General features: G+C 38.8%; 1 protein-coding gene across 1 annotated transcript in view; it reads right to left on the bottom strand.

The window, feature by feature from the left end:
• Positions 1-16,546, bottom strand: part of LOC134536807 (Krueppel-like factor luna) — a 362,378-nt gene that overhangs the window by 10,403 nt on the left and 335,429 nt on the right. The window lies entirely within an intron of this gene.

Genomic DNA, 16,546 nt, shown 5'->3' with positions numbered 1-16,546 from the left:
GTCATAGAAAAACCCTTCATGAACGGACAGCAAATATGAATACATAAACGCACGGAAAACAAGCCAAAATCACATGTTATAATCCTCGACAGCACACGTAATTAATTCCGTGAAAGGAATTTAGTTAGGAAAAAATTGCAGCTAGACGAACACAGAGGGATGACAATGAGACAGTTGCCAAAAAAAAAATTGGTTGTCTGTAAAGTCGGTTTACGGACTCATAACAAAACATTGATGAAATGATTGCATACTTTTATGAATAAAATTGAATCATTTTTATTGAATTATCACAATTTTGTATGGATACAAAGGAGGAGTGAAATGAAATCGAAATTTAATTGATAAATTTACTTTTATTTGCCCTCATTAATTAAAATATGTTCATTACTTTAACGAAGAGATTATTTTAACTATAACTTTTATACATGTTTGCTATTTAACTTCTTCCAATCTGTGTTATTCTGTTAAGGATAGGACGATGATAGGAAAAGTAGGAAACGAATGGGAGTGTTTCAAGTTTAATGTGCCTCGAAAAAGTCAAATCGATGGTTGTTCCAATCGAGTGGAAGAGATAGATGCGGCGCAAGCGTACAATGAGCGTAATGGGACACAGCAACGGGACACAGCGTAACGGGACACTTTTTCGTGCGTGCAGCCGGCGTTCATCGATACATTAGCCGTTGTCACGTCAAAAGAAACGTATTAAGTTATATGTTAAAATACTAAAATTATTTATTAATGGCTTAATATGATTACCAAAAACCATAAGCACTAATACCAGACGGATCCAAGAATCTTGTGTGAAAACCAGGAGTAGTTGCCACGTCAGTACGACAGATGACAGGCGGTATGGACAAAGTATGAGCAAAGTGTCTGTGGTACCAACATGACAACGAAAATAACTGTTTTCTCTAAGAATTTTTTTTTGTAAACATTACAAATATTTACGGGGGGAAACGAACATCCAGGTTTTTTTTTTTTTTTTTTTACAATTTCTTACAAACGAATTTAATCATGTTTGACACCAGACGGTGTAGTATATAATTTACCGATTTATCTATAAAATGAGTTAGTAGTCACACCTCTTTCCATTGGTTATTTCTCACACACTCACCTGTTTCGGTTGTATAGAACTGTCCTTTATTAGACTATTGTATATGTTATTAATACATGAAATATTAAAAAAAAAGTTTAGTTAAAATAAAAAATAAATAAAATGATACATTAGGAAATGACAAAATTTGACTAAAAGGGTTTTTTAAAAATCCGAAATGTTTTTTGCCTCTACTCTAAGGGACGAAATCTAAAATTATTACGACATGATAGCGTAATAATAATAATAATTTTGTGTAGTACACGTCAGGTAATGCTGAGGTAACATTTTCTCTGGATTTTCTCAGGCAGAAAATATGTCAAGCTCAATTTCCAAAACGATGATCTTGTCGGGAGCGGCAAGGGAGGGGGGGGGGGGGTTCGCTTAACCTAATCCGGGACATGCTGAATCTGTTGCGTGACGCCATGAAAGGTATATTTTTTTTTTGTCGGAGAGGGATGGAAGGGGGGGGGGGTGGTTTGTCGTTTCTGCTAATCCCCATCCAACCCCAAGTCCCTCCTTTCCCAAAACCCTAATTTTTTTTTCATTCTAGCGGCGAATTAAGGATTAAGGATCGTCGGAAAAAAAAGAAGAAGTCCTGCTGCCGCTCAGCGGGAGGGTGAGAAGGGGGGGGGGGAGGGGGCATAACGTAGTCGGGACACGCAGTCTGCTGCGACGGGTTAAGAGAAGGAAGAAATATGGCGTTCTCGTGAGCTGTGGCAGACACACTGGGTGGGGGGGGGGGGGGGGTAAAAAAGAAGAAGAAGAAGAAGCTGTAGGGAGGGGGGAAAAAAAACTGTCATGCACGCTAGGGGTAGGAAGCGGTAGAAGGGTTGGGAGGATGAAGAGGGGAGCAGGAGGGGGGGGGGGGCTTTTTCCCCGCAGGACACTTCTGGCCCGCGAGATCCTGCGAGGAATAACAAAAGCGCAGCGACACCCGAGGTCAACCCCGGCGGAGGAGGAGACGTCATCCATGAATATTCTCGACGCACGGCGTCGCAATGCATCGTCCTCCCTCCCCCCCCCCGCACTTTTTTTTTCTCTCGCGAAACATCACGCACATACATACACATGGAGGACCGGATAAGGGACCCCCAGTGATCGAGAGCACCCCAAAGGACAGAGGGTCCTAGGTTCGAGTCCCGCGCAAGGCATCATGGGGGGGGGGGGGTGTAAGATGCGGCACTGTCAGTAAACCATCAAAATAAAAAAAAAATTGGTTGTCTGCAAAGTCGGTTTACGGACGATAGTTTAACGTGACAACGTCATAACAAAACATTGATGAAATGATTGATCCAGAAGAAAAGGAAATATCATATTCGGCCTGAGACAGAGCCGTAATAGGTTTTTGCAACCAAACAATTTAGGCATTAAAAATATTATATTCTTTGAGAAAGAAATGTTTTTTTTTAAATTTTTCTATCTTTTGTATGATAAAATATACCTCTGCATACTTTTATGAATAAAATTGAATCATTTTTATTGAATTATCACTATTTTGTATGGATACAAAGAAGGAGTGAAATTAAATCTGCAATTTAATTGATAAATTTACTTTTTATTTGCATTCATTAATTCAAATATATTTATTACTTTTAATCGATGGTTGTTCCAATCGAGTGGAAGAGAGATGCCACGCATGCGTACAATGAGCATAACAGGACACATCCGTAGTGGGACATCCGTATTGGGACAATGTGCGCTACGGGACACTTTTTCGTGCGTACAGCCGGCGTTCATCGATTTATTAGACGTTGTCACGTCAAAAAGTAAAAAAGAAAATAAATAACGTGTGCGAGCCATTCAGTACTTTCCAGATTACGTGAAACATCTAACCACGGTAAACATGCACATTCGTGTGTTCTTGTGTTGCCAAACACAATTATTATACGAAACGTTTCATTTCACGACAGCCTGAATTTCCAAAATACTTTTAACTTCTAACAGATTCTATTATTGATTCACAAGTTTTACGTGGGTGACAGCTAAGTTATCCAATCAAAAAAAACAGTGCCGAATAAAACATACGTCATTTGGTCTAGTATGTTACGGAACAGTGGAGCAGTGGAATACTTGCAAAATGCTATTGAACACGGAATGAGCAAAAAAAGGTTTACTTATTTTGTCACGGTAGCACGAATGCTTTACCAGCAAGGGCACACAGTTCTGTAATCCGAAAACTGCACTGAAGCAGTTTGGAAAATAAAGTCTCATAATTTCATTTTGGGTGTCAAAGCCGATGGTCGATCGTATGAACGAAAGAAGACCTCCACTCTCTTCTGATTACAACCGGACACATCACACGAGAGAAAAAAAAAATGAAAACTTGTTACTCTTCGTAATTAATTCATCTTGGCAGTGGGGAACCGAACAAGTGACACATTACGAAGACGTCTACTCGACGAAGCGAAGTAATGCGAAGCCGTGAAACAAGAGTGACTTGTTTTGATAACTGCCGAGGACTAATTAACTTCTCTAACACCCTGTGCTCTCTTCCGTCTACATGAAGATAAAAAAAAATATTCCTTTCAGCTAAAGGCGCAGGTAAGTTTTGAAGTTGGTATTTTTTTTCATGTTGGAACAAAAAGTATATTTCAACCAAATGTCACCACATGCAATAAACGTTGGCCACATTTCAAGATTGTTTCAGACAAATAAAATGTGATAAAATTTAAAAAAAGTTTACAATTGCTTCCAACTTTTTTTACTATGCTTACTAAGGGAGTTACTTGCATTTTGTGTCCTTCAACAACTGTTTTATTCCACCCCATAAGCTTATGGTTGGTATTATCAAAAAGCGTTTCCAGAAAAAGATTTCGGTTCCACTTTTAGACACTGCTTTTTCAAAGGAGGTATATATTTTTTAATATTAAATGTGTGTCATTGATTTTTCAGTTTTCCAAGAAACTGGCATCATTTGTACCTTATTAGTCCGATTTTTTCCATTAACGAACTCGATCGAGATTTTCCATTTATATATTTCAAGTATCAGTCTGCAAGTGATTTGTGCAAAGAAACGGCACTAATTGGATGTTGGTATGCATGACGTCGATAAACTCCAGACACAGTTTGACTGATCGCCATGAAAGCTGGCACATCGAAGTGTTTTTTTTTTTTTTTTTTTTTAATGGATATGGTTCTTATTCTATCAATTTTTTTTCGTAACTCGCCTCTAGATGACGCTGCAGCGCATCAACTTCTGAACCGTTAAACCGATCGCCATGGGTAAACAGAGAATCACAGGTCATGGACATACAAACAGCAATTATAGTGTGTCATTTCTCCATGTCGACAACACTGTCATATAGCGATATCCACTCGCGGACAGTATATCACCCTGTGTTACGCCCGGGAAACGCCGGGTACTGTATCTAATAGAATATATATTGAGTTGACGATGATTTTTGGGGGTCTAAAGACCATGAAACGAAAAAAACCAGGTGGACATTTTCCATTAGTTACACCATGTTAACGACTGGAAGAAAAAAAATCAGGAGGGGGGGGGGGAAGGTGCCTTTTAAACACACGGTTCACCGGAAAACCCTTGCGGAATTGCGAGGACGATCTTCTTGCGGCTGCTCGCTCCAGGGTTTGGTGTTGTTTACAGCGAGGGTTTTGCACCGATGGTAAGGGGATGGGGAGGGGAAGGAAACAACATCCTCCTTCCCCCTCCCCCTTTCCCTTCTCCCTCATCGACCGCTCGGACCCGTTGTTTTTGTTCTTGCAGTCGCGGCACGCGCTTCAAGGTAAATAAGCTCGGATCACCGGCTGCCGTCCCATGGCTGGAGAAGGAAAATAAGTGAAGGGTGGGGGGGGGGAGGAGGAGAAGCGGGCTTTCGAAAACCGGGAAGCCCGAGATCTAGTGACCCCCAAAACACATTTCCGTCAATTCGCCGCTCGCTTCCTTCAACTACACCGTCGGATTAAAAAAAAAATCTACGAGAAATGATACATCATTACGATTTTTAAAAGCGTTTTAAATGTCGGTAACATGAACAAGCCAAAGCTTTTATATTAGCCACGATCATTAAGACCACACTGTTATACAACTAACTGCATCACTACAAAATAAAGTTGGCAGTCATACTGGGTTCAGATTCTTACCCTGGCATTTTGGCTCATGTTTTTTTTTTTTCCTTTTTATCCTGTACCTACGACAGTTAAAATTGTTTGTAAACCGTTCTCTGAATAACTTTCTAGTATTAACTGACTGTGCTCATTAGCAAGCATAATAGAACAAAATAAAAAAAAAATACTGAATATTCGATTATCATTTCCATGATTTAAAATAAAATTATGCTTAAATGAAATACCTACTAAAATATAAAATTATGCCTAATTCTCGTAAGAAATACTCAGTATTATCTAGAAAAACGCATCTCTTACGTGCAAAACTATTCATAGCCATCTGTTGCACGCGTTACACTATTTTTCTTGTAGGGTTAAAAACTATTTTTTTGGCAACTGGTTACAAAGGAATATTTTGTAAAAGTACAGATACTTTACACTCCACTTTAGAAACCGGCAACGTGAATTGTAAGATTTTTCAAGTGAAAAATAATAATAAAACTAATTAATCATATTAATCGGGCGTCTGACTCAGGGTCAAATTGTGATAGCGAGACCGATAGTTAAAGATCGAAATGTCGTCTTCGATGTCCAGCTCGTCGTATCGTCAAAACAGACAACGTCACAAATTTCCATCTACACATTTCAAATATGCAGACGACATGCCTTTTTTTTGACGTGACAACGTCTAATAAATCGATGAACGCCAGCTGCACGCACAAAAAAGTGTCCCGTTACGCTCATTGTACGCTCGCGCCGCATATATCTCTCTTCCACTCGATTGGAACAACCATCGATTTGACTTTTTCGAGGCACATTAAACTTGAAACACTCCCATTCGTTTCCTACTTTTCCTATCATCGTCCTATCCTTAACAGAATAACACAGATTGGAAGAAGTTAAATAGCAAACATGTATAAAAGTTATAGTTAAAATAATCTTTTCGTTAAAGTAATGAACATATTTGAATTAATGAGTGCAAATAAAAGTTAATGTATCAATTAAATGGTAGATTTCATTTCACTCCATACAAAATAGTGATAATTAAATAAAAATGATTCAATTTTATTAATAAAAGTATGCAATCATTTCATCAATGTTTTGTTATGACGTTGTCACGTTAAACTATCGTCCGTAAACCGACTTTACAGACAACCAAATATTTTTTTTTTTTTACTTTTACTTTGGGCTCATGTCTCGGCGACAGCGGGGTCGCTACAACCCGACCCCTTATCCCGATCAGATCACACAGTGCAGTGCGCGTATGTCCCGTCTTGTGTTCCCCCTGCAGTTCATGCACACTGGTGCGCATTCGTGCGAGAAACGGAACACGGCGCGGGCAATGATCATCCGAGTTATCTCCCCACCCCTTATTTTTCCACACCCCCCTCCTCCCCCTTGGGGAACTGCAGCGAGCTTTCAGAGATATTGGCTTAAAATAAAATTACCGATTACGCGTCCCCGCCTGCCGGCCCCCTGCAGGATCCGTGTGGATTAAGCGGGAGGACGTTGGGAATAAGGGGGGGGGGAATTGTTACAAATGTAACTCTCTCTAAATAACAACGTATCACACTTTGGCTCGGAAATAACAACTACGTACAGGAGATTGCGTTTCCTTCGTTAACGCTGGACGCGAGTGCCTTTCATCAGCAAACCGTTGTCACGGCGTTTACACGAACGTTCTTTTTTTTCTTCCTTCTGTCGCGTGACAACATCTTTTGGCTCTCTCGGCATATCGGCATTTGAAAGGAGAAATGACGCGAACGAGACACGCGTCGAGGAACGGAAATGTGTAGCAACCACCAGCGCTGCCATATACGTGGCGGAAATGACGCGAACCATAAGGTTCGCAAATTACAAAGAGAAAATTTTAGAGTATTAACAGTTGAATGAATATTTTTTTTACCAAGATGGGCATTGTTTTGATGAAATTACTTGTCGAAAAATCGGGTCCAAAGCCGGGGTTCGGTATTTTTTTTTTCCGAGTATTTTTTGTTTTGTTTTTATCAGGGTCTTTTCATTGTCTAGATTGAAATTTCGGTTTCTCTAATCGAACTATTCGATAGTCAACGTAGCTGCTACGTGTGTTACCCGTCCAGAAATATAGTTGAAAACACTATTTGCTTATATTCATTACGCTCGGAAAAATGAAAAAAAAAAAAAAATAAATAAAACGAAAAAAAAAACATGATATTGCTTGTTACCGAGATCTAATATTACACATATCTGACGAGTACAGAGAATCTCACGGATTTATTTTATTTGCTAGACGTTTTATTTGATGGCCCTACTATCCAAACACACTCAACGGACGATTAATTGACGCTAGAAAAACAAATATGTCTTTAAACAGCGTGAGTAATCACTTACGCTTGTTCATTGCAGCCTGGTTTTGCTGCGTTACACAAATATTAAATGAAATTGTTGACCGTGCACTAGGTCTGGAGAACACTCGGATGTGTTTGTCTATGGAGTTGGTGTCTGTTTATAAGTTGAAGTTTAGTTATGCTAGCAATTTTTGTTGGCATAACAAACCGTAGCTGTATGAACGAATACTAACGCTAGAAGTTTGTCAAATCACTTGAAAAGAGCTCGTTTGCAACCAGAAATTGTTTTGTTACACAAATATTTTAGCTGCACATCAGCAAGGATATAGCACCAAACGTCATTATAATCATAAAACAAAGGGATTGCTAGTCATTTTGACTTCTACGTTATTATCATGCACACATCCTTTCGACTTATTTCTTCCACTGGGTAGCAACATAAAACAGACAAAATCCCACAAATATAAATACTTCAAAACCTTCAAAACCAGAACTACTTCAAAACCGTTAAATTACTTACTACAGCACCAAATACATATTTCAACAAATATACCCACTGCAATAACCCGCTGCCACTCAACTTACACCGCTACGAATTAGCTACTTGCCAGAACACGTATATTCAAATTTCACATACCAACGTTAACCTCACTACGACCCAAACACCCTACGTTTGTAGATTATAAATATAAACGAAGAAACATACCTTTGCGATCTAAGCGATTCAAGTATAGCAGCAAACTGAAAAACCAACAACTTTCTTCATTCTTCAAGAAACACGTTTTAAACTAACTACTGAATTTATCAAAACTGCAACTACCTTTGTACGTCATCGTCCAAAGGAATAAAAAAAAAAAAAAATACTATGATGCATATTATAAGACCCACATCGCGTAACCCACAATGTACGGTTTTTGCGTAATACATCGTTTCATGTATATTCTTTAGAATTTTTCATATAGGTAACCCACTCACATTGATTCGTTTCTTCATTATTTGTACATAAGAAAAGGTTAATCATCGATACATATCAGTAGCTATGGGAAACGGTTTTTTTAGAAGGGACTGAGAAAATATTATGACAAAGGTTTTAAACTTTTAATATTTCTTACAATACAATTGATTTTCGGCGCGGCAAAGATATTGTCCTTTGAAACGGACAAAACTAAGATGTGTTTGTAATATCTATTTTTGGTACTGTATCATATATTATAAAGTTTATAAACTACATCTGCTAGCAAGTTTTGGTTTAACCTAAATTAATTTAAGGTGGTTTTTTTATTTCAATACACGAAATTAGTGTTTTGAAAAATAAATACTAAATTAATACATTGTATAAAATTAAATGTATGCCACACGTCATTACTGAAAGTAATCTGAAAATTAACTCTTAGTTTCTATCCTTAGTTCTGTTTGTTTTAATAAAGTTGAGAATTCTGTGATTTCATAACATTAACAATCAGAAAAGCAAATAGTCATGATAAGAGACAGGACAATTTTGCAAATTGGTTTAGAAACGTGTTACTCCCAACATTTTTAACTGAACCCGAAATTGTATCACAAACTCTAGGGCCTTACAGCCAATGATAAAACAGGAAAATTTAAATGCAACCTCTTCAGAAAACCCCAATGTCAGCAGCCAATGGTAAAATGAAACACCATTTAAAAAGTTTTTCAGTAAATATTCGATGAATGGTATGGAATGGTATTGGTAAAATTTCGAGTGCAAAATGTGTATACTTCAAAAATTAGTTAGTTAACGTTAATATTTTTGGTGCATTAACAAATACTCTTTAAACGTGTTATTTCCAACAGTAAAAAAAAGATCTTTAACGTTTTTACCTTAAATTAATGTTTTTCGTATATTTATCACGCTCGTCATTCATTTAAAGAATCTACGTTAGATTTCGTTTCCGAGTTCCTAATCACTGGTGCATCTGCAACAGAACATATTAATTTGCTCATTACCGAGGTTAGATGTTTGTACATCATTGGCGAGTAATGAAAGACCCGCTCACTTGTTTTTTTTTTTTCAGTCCCACTTTCAAACGGCCTATTTGCCAATGAAATTGCCACATTCCTGTGTCATGTACGTTATTACGTTGCTGAGTAACCCCATTACGTTATTGAGTTTATGAAATCCTGCATCATTTTGTTTGTCCTCATTTCAATGCAGTTGGTGTTTGGTATTTCATTAATGGTGAATGCTGATGTGTTGCGCGTCGAAATGACTAAACTTCGTCTACATCAAAGAGAGAGAGAGAGAGAGAGAGAGAGAGATTGACCGTCTGTCTGTAGTTCTCGTTCCGTGGAGACGGAAAGGACAGGAGCCGCGTAATTTGGTAAACGGATACTCCCTGGCGGGGGGGGGGGGGGGGGGGCTGTTCACTTACACCCTGATATTTATTTTTTCAAAAATCATGGTAATTTTTTATTTAATTGTTTTTAGCCATTTTTGGCCATATTTCCCCGACGATCACCATATCAACGGCCGTAGCATTGTTGATTATTTTTTTAGTCTCCTATCAACAGCTTTTTCTGATGCCTTTGGATCCTAGTACAGTTGTTCTGTAATCATCTTTGCAATCATACAATGACACGGTGTTGTTGATTTAACAAATGCGCATTTTAAGGCTATTGTATACTGTCGATGTCTTCTTTGGTTTACATTTCTTCAGTATATGTTAGATCTAAGGGAATTTTTTCTCATGACTTGATTTTTGACATATGATTTTTTTTCTACTCGAGGAGCGGCAGTGGCGTACCCACGAGGAGGGGCATGTGTAATGAGGAGTGTGAGTGTGTTCTATTTGTAGACTGCCGTAGTGAAGCATGGGCGTGTATACTAGTAGAAAATAATTTTGACAAAATTGTAGAATTTATTTTGTAAACAAACACGTGAGTAAATATTTACCAAAACTGAATTTTGGCAGCCCCCTACGGAAAATCGTAAGCCGATATCAACCTCGTGCGGGGAAGACATTAAGTAATCGGTCAATGTCGTACGCCATTAAACTAAAAGTATTTTGCGCCAAATGGATTCCTATGGAAGCAGGAGACACGTAGTTTAACGCGAGCGCTGAATGTGACACCAAGCCACACACACACACACACACACACACTTCATTAAACAAACTTAACTAAATAAAGGCGATATATATCATTCATACATGACATGCTTGCCAAGGTAACATGGTGGTAGAAATTTTTTTTGAGGTGAAACTTCTCTGGGCGCGATGAGAGTAAAATTTCAAGGCCGAATTTGTAATGCAATGTTTTTCGTGAAACATTGTTTTGAAACCATTCTGACGAGAAAAGGTCAGATAATACACTCTAAAAAAAAATTTGTACTTTTACAAGGGAAATTCTTGGAAACCCTGTTGCCAAGGATATTTCTTGCAAAACTACAAGGCAGAGCCTTGCAAAATCGCACATGGTACAAAGCTCTGCCTTGTAGTTTTACAAGTAATATCCTTGGCAACATGGTTTCCAAGGATTTTCCTTGTAAAATATACAAAAATTTATTTCAGTGTAGGTACCAAAGATATGTAAAGAGAGCACTGTTATACATTAAGTTGCTGGGCTCGTTTTCGTCCTCCTCTTTGTGCGATGTGATTCGTCCCCTCGCCCAAAAATAAAAGAGCTAAAAATATAACCGAAAGAGATAGATGAGCGAAAGAATACGACAAAGTGTGTGCGCATTCATTTGTTTCAAAACAATACATATATGTATCCTATACAGTTATCTGTGAATGCCTAGAATCTTTTATATTTGCTACCAGCGCGCTCCCGTTCCTCCTTGTTCGACCAGCAGCGTAGAGAGCGCTGTTGAGACAGTTCCTGCATTTTCCGCATAGATAGCGCTACCTGTTATGAATTTCATATTTCTTTCAGATATTTAGCGTGTTCCAAATTGAGAGGAATTGCTTGGTGAAACAGTAACACACGCAGTTTTTCTTTGTGATGCGAGTATTTCAACAATGCGTATTATTATATATTTTTTTTCAATTAAACAATTTTTATTGATTAAAAAAAAATTATTTAGAAATTTTTCTTCTATCTATCTTTCTCACTGCTGTTTTACCCCTTACGATATACTTGCGAGTCGAGGTTTGAATTGCCTTTAGTTTACATATGGTGACAAAACTATATTTTCTGACCGTAATCGCAATATACATCGAGCTCGAGAATTTTTTTTTTTTCTCTCTCCCTCTCGTCGCTCAATGGGGTTACGGGAAGCGCAGACGCGGAAGAAAAACGCCGCAAAAAAAAAAACCGTCACCGCAAGAAAAAAAAAAAGGACCCGTTCGGTTTTTTTTGGGGGGGGGGGGAGGGTGGAACTACAAAGGGTCGCGAAGAATAGCTCATTTCCTAGTCGCGCCAAGAGAGCTGGGCTGCACTCTCTCGTTATTCCTTACTTCCTTCGTGGTCCCTATACCTTCGGGCTGTATCCCTTTAGGATTTTAGTCCTTCGCCTTATTGCGCCATGAATATCCATGAGCCACACTCCGGGTAGCATGCGCTAGCTACCCTCCCCTGACAGGGGCTGGAGGATCAAGGCCTCCTACCCCCTACCCCCCCCTCTCCACCCCCTCAAGCTCCTGATTGGCAACGACGAGCAGCGAACATAACCTCCCGTCGACGAAGGAAAAATTTATCAAGCGAGAACCCCCACTCCCCACTTCCCAATCCACCGAAAAACCACCCAGCCTGACCCTCTTCATCCAAAATGTCTTCCGTGCCACCGAGGCATTATTATAATTAACGGAACTTTGTCGCGGAAGGGAAGGTGAAAAAAAAATTTAAAAAAAAAGGCTCGTGAACCGAATACTTACTTCACCCTTACTTCGCGAAACTGCCAGTAGCTTTCCAGAACAGGCATTCGTTTTCTCTCGGCGTTACGATTCGGCTCAGAAGAACGAAGCAGGTTGTTATCCTCGGTTCTAATCCTAGGGTTGCGTCTTTCTGTGTAAATAGTACCGATGATAGTAAATGAAAATACAGAGAGAGAGAGAGAGAGAGAAATAAAAGGTACTAATTGTCTCCAAAGAAGACGTGAAATTTACTGTTTCAAAACGATCGATGAGGGGAGGAAATGCATATCCTGTGCGCTATATTCTCACTAGACTGTTTCGAAACGTGTAATGGAGTAATGCAAGTATCATCTCGCCCAGTACGCTACAGTCAAGCCACGGCGATATGCTGGAAGTATCCAAAAATAGTCTAGGTCTAGGATGATCAACTCTCTATCCTATATATACCTAGTTACACTGACTCACTGACTGGCTCTATAACCCTGTGAGCTGGCGCCTGCCTGCAGAATGCCAGCTTTAGGCGGGAAGTCAGAGGCCGGCACTCTGCAGGCAGCAGCACTTGCTGTTTTTCACACAGCAACTTTTCATATTCTTTTATATCTTTGAAGAAGTGCGTGCGAATTTTTCACCAAAAGATAGCAATAGAAGTTAAAGAAGTTTTTTTTTGTTTAATTTGTGAGATATTAATAATTATTTCACTTTTCTAATTCCAATAACTGACTTGTGCAAATTAAGTAAATATTTAATTTATCGCTGAAAATAAATTTTTATTACACGAGTATGTCGTTATAATTTATGAAAGATTATTGGATGAGACGACTCACACGCAATGTAGTTTTTAAAGAGACTCTTCGTTAAAAAACAATTTTTTGTCATATACCTTTTATCATTATACATATCAGAAATTTCGCACGCATGCCATATAGTGCAAGGGCCACTCAACACTGACCCCTCCCCTTTTTTTAAAATTTGAATGAATTTGAAATGGGAGATCACTTTTATATTTGTTGCGCTTGTTTGCGAAAAAAAAAAAAGGAGTGGTTTCATTGGTATGTAGGTATCTCCGGCTTTTGTCAGGGTATGGAGGTAAAATACACACCAGTTACTACGTCAAATCAACAGCTTTTAAACGCAAAAAAAAAGTTTCATCAAAATCGGCCCATTAGTTATTTCGTGATGCTCAAACAGACAAACTACGTTTTATAATAGTAATTGCCGGAGTACCCGCGCTTCGCTACTGCAGTCTTCGCACTTCTCGTTATAAATACATTCTCGTGCGTACGCCTGCGTCTCGGGGAAAAAAAACCCTTTTATCAAAATTCTAAAACCAACTTATGAAAAAAAAACTTTAGAACTAAGATTAAACGAGAAGAAATATACACCAAAGAAATCATTTGGGATTCAACAATTTTCGAGGGCCTTAATTTAGCATTATTTAAACCATCAATTCCGCGTCGATTTTATGGCAAAGATGATTGCAGAAAAGATTGGAATGGGATACGAAAGCGAATGAGGTGTCAAAAATGCAGTAGCCATTGCCAGAAGATGAAGGAAGCATCATAAACAATAAAGTAGCCGTTGCCAGTAGATGAAGAAAACATCATCAACAGTGAAATAGCCGTTGCAATGGAGATCGTTTGGAAAAAAGGTGGTCTAAAATGGCCTACAGGTTACAGGGATGAAGGGTCATACCCAGAAAGTTTCGTAGTTCTCCGAAGTTTTCCTATAGCTCGTTCAAAACACCATATTGCAATGATTTATTATATATTTTACGGTCATAGAGTATTTTAAATAACGATAACCTAACCTAACTAACATTTCATTTTAGATACAACAACCTAACCTAACTTACCCTCCCGGAAAGAATGAAGAATTATTATTTATTACACTGACCGAACCTGACCTGGCCTGACCTAACCTAAGGTTTTACTTTCGTAAACTTCGGAACTGTTCGGGTTGTGGTTGTGGCTTTCATTCTTACCGATTACTGACTATCCGTCGAAAATAGCTTTTAAAAAAATTCGGATTTGGGGGAAAAAAATCTACGGTTACCGCTCAAACTTCATAGTTGTGCACGACGAGAAGACTGCGCCAGTTGGGAAGCCTAAGATGTCCATCAAGTTCTGTCCCTGCCCGAACACGCCCGAATATTCACCTTCGGCCAACCTCGGGTTTATATATATATATATATATATATATATATATTTCTCTGTTTATTTTAATGTAGCTATACTAACCTAACTAACCGTCCATCGTGTTTTAAAGTGTTTTAATGTAGATAACCTAACCGACCACTTTTAATTTTTGAATTCATTTTTCCTGCGCAAAAATAAAACAAATCCAGAAGTTGGCCGAAGGTGAATTGTTCGGGTGTAATCGGGAATGGCAGAACTGTATGTGCATCTTAGGTCTCCCGCGCCAGTTCAGAGTCTTGCTCTTAAAGGCGATACCGCGCTGGCAGCACCGGCGAGCGTCGCACTTATCATCCCGCCCCCCCCCCCCACTGACACGGATACACCCCTGAGTGTGGGCGGGGACCTTAATAAGTACAAAAGCATGCCCGTTGTCGAAATTGGCGCTTGGTCGGTTACCGTTCCGAGACGCAAAGCCCTCGGCGGACGTCTATGCGAAAGTCAAATATCTGCTTCTAGACTTAACATCTGCCGTGTATACACATGGCTTAAATTACCATCTCCGACCTTCTGGAAGCGCTTCCACCCTCCCCTCCATTCGCCGCCCCCACCCACCTTCAACCCCTCCAGACCTCAAGACGCCGCACGAACTGAAACCGGATTCCGAAAGCCCTGGATCCTTACGTCCTTTGTAAAAACATGGCGGGGAGCGATCGCAAAGGCACGCGCGGCGGTATGTTTTACAACCCCCTCCCCCTCCCTTTCCCCTAGTCCTAACCGGTTCCTGTATGCAAAGCGCAACGAAAACAATGCATATATAATTAATTATATGCAGCGCACAGCCATACGCACCGAATCTGCAATCAGTTCTCTTTTTTTTTTTTCGGTCCCCCCAGCAGGAAGGAAACTGTTGCGTTGCCGTGGAAACTATTTGTGGGACGAAAATTGCATTTTTCAAATAAACCCCTCCCACCTTTAAAAAAAACGTATCATTCGTTTTGTGTGACTCTTTTAAGTGAATCGTGTGATGTTAATCTGGTGCACACGACTGCACATTATTTTTAAAAAAGTATCACAAAAACAATGTAGAAATGTTGAAAATATTATTTTATTCCAAGCGAAAGAAACTTTTCACTTTGGAATTTAACATTATGGACCTGCGAAATTATTTAAACTCGTGATTTCTATGTTGTTGTTTTGTTTTTTGGTTCGAACAAAATATTACGAATAACGTTTGGATGTAATTGTTAAAGCGCAGGTTATATGCACGAAACTCATTCGTAAAGTGATGCTCTCTATTGCTATCACAGAGGCAACCTACGAATGTGGCGCGGCATGACTCTAATATCTGAGTATCGAAAAAAAAAATCATCAATCAATCAATTTAATCTTGGATGGCCCGTATAGATCTCTGTAATTTTCTAAAGTAGGTAAATATTCTTCTGAATATAAATAAAAAATAATAATTCAAGGAAATTATATTTTTTTTAGTTCCTACCGGGGTATCTGCCCCGGGTGGAAATTTCAGGAAGGAGGGGGGGGGGGGCAAATTAATATGTTCGAATAAAAAAAACTTGTTTCACAAGGAGACTCGCTTGTAAAACAACTTTATTGTATCTTTGTTGCTGTAGCAAGATTAGAGAAGAAGAAGATATACTGAGACCTAATGATTTGAAGAAATGTGTACTGTCTTGCTTGTCTGTTTTCTTTACTGGTCGTAAGTTTCCTACATTTAATTTTATGTCACGCAACAGAGAAAGCCGTTAGCTAATAGGTAATAAAGAGTGAAAAAATTTAATTAAAAGAGTCTTATTCTCCCAGTCACAAAAATCCCACCCAGTAGCTATATATTTGTGAGTTTTTCTTTTTTTTAATAATAATATCTCAAACGCTGGAGGAGAGAGGGCACCACTATCAAGTTTTTGCCCCGGTTAAAAAAAACAGTTTATCCGGGGCTGGTAAGATTAGCAGCAATTGAATTAAAAAAATTTGGTTTTAACTCATGGTTAGGTTAGTTAAAGATACATTTAAAACAACGTTTTGTTTGAACAGTTACGTTTTTTTTTTTCCCCACAGAAAAGTCACTACTCTATGAAACTTAATGCGGGAGTG

This window comes from Bacillus rossius, chromosome 11 (assembly GCF_032445375.1).
Source record: "Bacillus rossius redtenbacheri isolate Brsri chromosome 11, Brsri_v3, whole genome shotgun sequence".
Classification (NCBI taxonomy): domain Eukaryota; kingdom Metazoa; phylum Arthropoda; class Insecta; order Phasmatodea; family Bacillidae; genus Bacillus; species Bacillus rossius.
The sequence above is the reverse complement of the archived record's forward strand: the minus strand, read 5'-3'. Positions and strand labels throughout refer to the sequence as shown.